Below are 5,411 nucleotides of genomic sequence, written 5' to 3'. Positions count from 1 at the left end.
TATGTGGTTGCAGTCATAAAATCGATAAGCATCTAAACAGCTGCTATAAACTAATAAAGTCATATATACAATTTTAACCACTTGTCCTTCAGAGGTGGTGTTCTGCAATTGGTCTGAAAGCAAATACCTGTTTTAATGACACATGCAGATGATAAAATCCATTTTCTGGTCTGTAAGTATGATGGTATGGTAGATCTGCCAGGATTATCAAAATGGTACTGTATTGTCACTGTGAATGGCAAATCTAATTTTTATAGGGTGCTTTCTGTTCTAGGTTTAGGAGGAAACAAGATATAAAATAAAGTTCTATTTCTTTTATCACAGAATTCCTAGCAGTGAAACAGATTACTCTGATGCAGTGAATTAGTAATTCTTTATCTCCTAAGAAAAGTTTGAATTGCCATTACTTTTAATGTACTGATAATTAACCTATTCTAGCTGCGAGTCACTTATAAGAATTCTGTGCTGATGATCTACACCCTTAAATTTTATGGATTTGCTCCTTCACCTCCCCCACCTTTAATTTACTGAAAAGAATTGTTCAAAGTAATTTCATACAAAAATCACTGTTCAGTCACCGTTGTGTGTGTTGGTTCTCTTCCATTTCCTCTGTTTGGATGTTGTCTGTTTAGACTGTAAGCTCCTCAGGTCAGACATATTATCGTTATATTTGTCTGTAAACTACCTAACAGACTGTTGGAAATACAAACCCATTAGTAAATTCAGATCAGATCCAGTGTAACACCTGCTGAATGTGGCCTCATTCCTATAATTTATGTAATTAAGTTTTCTTCTAGATATAATGAGGCTGGCTCATACTGTAAGGCAGATTTACTGACGTTTGGGGGCTGCTTAGGATACGTCTGCACTGCAATTAAAAACCCACGGCTGGCCCATGGCAGCTGGCTTGGGTTCGTGGGGCTCACGTGCAAGGGCTGTTTAATTGCGGTTGTATCACCTTTGGGGTTTAGAGAGCATGGCCCTTTTAAATCTTTTTGTCCTGAGGAAGAGGAAGTAGTGATTTAGCAGGAGGGAGCAAAGAGAGAGGGAGACCGACAGGGGGTGTGTGTCTGGAGCTCCAATGGCTACAGCTATTAGGCCTCACAGAGTGAAGCAGCTGAGAACCCACCCAATGCCTGGAAGGCACAGAGCGGCCAGTCGGGGACACCCAGGACGAGCACTGTGTCAGGGAAGAATCGCCTGAAAAGGACAAACCGGAGCTGGACCCAGTGTCGTTGCTGCCCAGAGCTGTATGGGGCCGTGCGCTGTATTCCCTCTAAGGTGCGCAGCTGCACACGAGCGTATCTAGGGCTGCTCAGCAGCCGTGCAGGCACGCGCACAGGTGAGCGGGGAGAATGTGGAGGGTGGGGGCAGTGGGTGAGGTGATGAGGGTTTGGGGGAGCTTGGGGCATGCAGCTCAGGGGAGGGGGGGGAGAGAGAGAGAGATGCCTCTCTGCTCTGGCCCCACCCTCAGGACTGCAGCAGGGACAGGAGATGTGACCCGGGGTGCCTGGGGCAGCCCTCACTGGAAATGCCAAGGTCAGGGCAGGCTGCACAAGGTAGAGCTGGATATTTCCAAGACTGGCGGGTAACACTGAAGTTAAACTCCCCAACCAGTCTCACACTGTGCTTCTAATCCCCCACACTGGTTATCAAGAAGCAAAAAAGAAATCACACAGCCCCCTTATTGCATTCCAGTTCTCTGGCTCCCAATCAGTACCTAGGTCCAGTACAGTGAGAAGTTTATTTAAAAAACTCTGCTCACATATACAAAATGTTCTTCTTACCCCAAAGGGTCAGCCACATCACCAGGTCACTATACGTTTGGAACTTACCCAAAATACCATGCTGCCAGCTTTCAGAGTAGCAGCCGTGTTAGTCTGTATTCGCAAAAAAGAAAAGGAGTACTTGTGGCACCTTAGACACTAACAAATTTATTTGAGCATAAGCTGCCAGCCAATCCTTTAGTGTCTAAAATTAAAGGATTATAAAGAAAAAAGAACAAGAAGAGAGTTGTTAAATAGTAAAACAGTCACATACATAGAAAGACTTCAGAGTCCACATATCAGGTTCCTAGCAGTCTTGGTGAATTTGCTGGCTTGAAAGTCCGTCTGGAACACATCCACAGCTTGGTTACTCCAGAGGTAAGCAGCAGGACTTGAGACAAAATGGAGAAGATGCAGCTGCCTTTTATAGTCTTTTGCCATGCGGCTTGTGCTTGTGCTTCCTTTTATTCCAAACACAAGCTTCCCAGCACATGACCTGGAAGCCTTAGAGTTCTGTCCATAGGCATGCCTCTGCATGCCTTGCTGAGTCATAAGGTGTAGCCCTTGACCTTTTCAATGGGTTCATTGTACAGTTGACGTTCCTTAATGGGCCATTAAGCAGGCTAGGCAGTGCTGATGCCAAACTGACGGAGGGTGTCACTGTCACCCAGAAGCATAGCACAAGTTTGAAATACAGACATACATACACATCTATAACTCATAATACAAATATGATACAAACATATAAACAAGATTATCATAGTTGGCAAACTAACATTTTTGCAGATACTTCATATGGCATATCTGACACAACTCATTGCAATTTTACAATATTGATATTAATAAGATCCTAAAGTGTCCCTCATGAGAGATGTGCCTCTTCCCCGGCCCCAGCTCCAGCCAAGGGTGTGGTGGTAAAAGGAGAGACACATCTCGTCCCCGGCCTGTGACAGGGACAAGAGATATCTCTCTAACCCGGGCCCAGCTCCAGCCGGGGAGAGACGCTTGTCTCTCTCTGTCTCTCTCACACACACTGTGTGTCCTTTTTTCTCACACACACACAAACACACACACACGTAGGGTTGTTGTTGTTACTACTTGATACTTCCTGCAATGCACGTATATTCTGTGTAATTTTATTCTTTCAAAGTGCTATTTTTTTGTTTTGACTGGTCTATGCATTTCATAATTTTTATTTCTCTTATGCTTAAATTTAATTCTTTGAGTAGTGAGTTCTAAAATGCCTAACCTGTCCTGGCTGGAGTAATTATCCCTATGATAACTTTTTAAAAATATATTCTATCTAGGTTTTTTGTTTCTACTAGCGGCACACATCTGCACATTACCTTGATATTGGTGTACATAACAAAATTCAATCCGCATATGGGTGGAAAAAATTGGAGGGAACGTTGGCCATGAGTACCTGGGCTTGTGAATTTGCATTGGGAATAAGGAGGGAGGCTGTAGCTAGCCACGCTGGGAGGCTATCGCTCTGTGTGACTTTGCAGAGGGCACCAGAGGGGTTTGTTGGGGAAATTTTTCTGTCGCCGAAGACAACCAGGAGCACCCAAGACTCACCACTGGACTGGAACTTTGCCCAGGACTCCTGAACTCTGAGTGTAGACGTATTGCTCAGTGTCTGCCCTTTCAGACTGCTACCACTGGGCCTGTGGGACCTTGGGTTCAATGTAACCCTGTTTTATCGCTTCTCCTGTTGTTTTTTCTCCTTTAGTCCTTCTGTAAATCAATATTTCCCTTTCCTATTTTTATTGTACTGGGGCGGGAGGGGGTGCCTACGTGTATGTTCACTCTTGGGGGGTTGGAACAGCTGCCGCTGGGGTGGAAGGGACTTTCCCTGCTGCATTCCTGCACGCGCTGTCTCTTGGCCAGAGCTGCCTGCAGAGCAGACTCCATCTTGGCCATGAGGGCACTGAAGTTACACGGCATAGATGTTCGAGCACAGGATCTGGGGCCTTGCGAGGCAGGAAGGTCCCAGAGCTCAGGCTTTAGCCTGAGCCCAAATGTGTACAAAGCAATGGAACAGCCCATTAGTCTTAGCCCCATGAGCCTGGGTCAGCTGACATGAGCCAGCCATGGGTGTTTAATTGCAGTGTAAACAGACCCTTAGCAGTGGACATGTCTTCGTGACTGCTCTTTCCTAAGCACATTGGATGATGTATCAAGAGAGTGGGAAGTTGATCAAACTGGTTTTGTCTTTAATGTGAGCTTGTGATGGATGCCATTTTCTGAAACTATGAAGATGCAGCAGCCGCCAATGTTCTGGAGGAGATTTGGGGACCCTGGGCCAGGAGCGGAGCTGGATGGCACTCCCTCTCTACCCCACATATGGCCCCCGCCATGTCCCCCTGATTTTTCATCGCCCCCGTAGGGGCATGCTCCACAGATTGGGAACCTCTGCCTTAAAGACATGGGCAGTTAGGTGGGAATTACAACAATCCTCTCTACCTGTGAACTGCACCAAGTTCAGCTTGGATGCAACTCAGAATTGGACCAGTGTTGTTCCTTCAGGCTTGTACCTCATAGAAGTAGGACAGAACAAATCCCAGAGGGCTGGGTTGGTGTAGGTATAGAGTTTATGTAACCTTGATCAAGGACTCTCAGCCTCATTTTATTGAAGGAAAGTGCTAGTGTTTGGAGGAAGAAACTGGCCCTCAGGACAACATCACTGGACTTGGATGGGGAAGAGAGGAAAGAATTGGACATTACCAAGAGAAGAGTGAAAGAGGAAAATTTGAGGAACAATCAAGAGCCAGGAGCACTGAAAATTCAGTTTTCCTTCTATACGAGGAGATCTTTAAAGTATCCGGGGGTAGCTGTGTTAGTCTGTATCCACAAAAACATCAAGGACTCCTTGTTTTAGAGTTTAAGTTGTATTACTGCTTTCTTCAGCTAGGAGACAGTAGGAACTCACTAATTTCTACTCTCTCACACAAAATGGTGTTCTCTTCTCCATTTAGCAGAGATCTCATAGCAACGCATTGTAAAGGTTTTGGTAAAATGCACTACAGAACCTTTACTATTATGTGTGTTACATGGCATTGATGCTCTGTGGTGGTGGAGCCCTCTTTGGTTGGAGGGTGTCCAAGGTACAGGGTCTGGAGTGGAGAGGAGTACAAATATCTGCATGCGCACTCCTGGAGGTTAACAAAAAATCCCTAAACTCATCTAAAGATTGCCCCATCTTGTAAATTAAAACAAAAGTTTTTTGTTTTTGTTTGTTTTTGACTTAAGCACTTACCACTAGAGATGTTTAGTCCGGTGTTTCAAACACTGCCACATTTTATTTACATTTATGCACGGTAGATCTTGCACAAGTCGGACTGATGATGGCATGTTACTGAATTGGCAGATAAGTGAAAACACTTAAAACCAAGAGTAAATGCATCATAAAATGTATTTTGTTCATTTAACAAATGTATTCTAGTTTTAAATACTTATCATACTTCATAGTGGACTAGGCAGCTCATCTTATTTCGTTGTTTTCCCATTTGCAGTATTACAGAGCAGATTCAAATGTCAAGTTGACTGTTCTAAATCATAACTCACTTTTAATGTCATCAGTTTATTTAAAAACTCATTATAGTACATGTGACTTGGTTTATTATATTTAAAAGCAAAACTGCA

The sequence above is a fragment of the Dermochelys coriacea genome, chromosome 1 (assembly GCF_009764565.3).
Source record: "Dermochelys coriacea isolate rDerCor1 chromosome 1, rDerCor1.pri.v4, whole genome shotgun sequence".
NCBI lineage: Eukaryota > Metazoa > Chordata > Testudines > Dermochelyidae > Dermochelys > Dermochelys coriacea.
The sequence above is the reverse complement of the archived record's forward strand: the minus strand, read 5'-3'. Positions refer to the sequence as shown.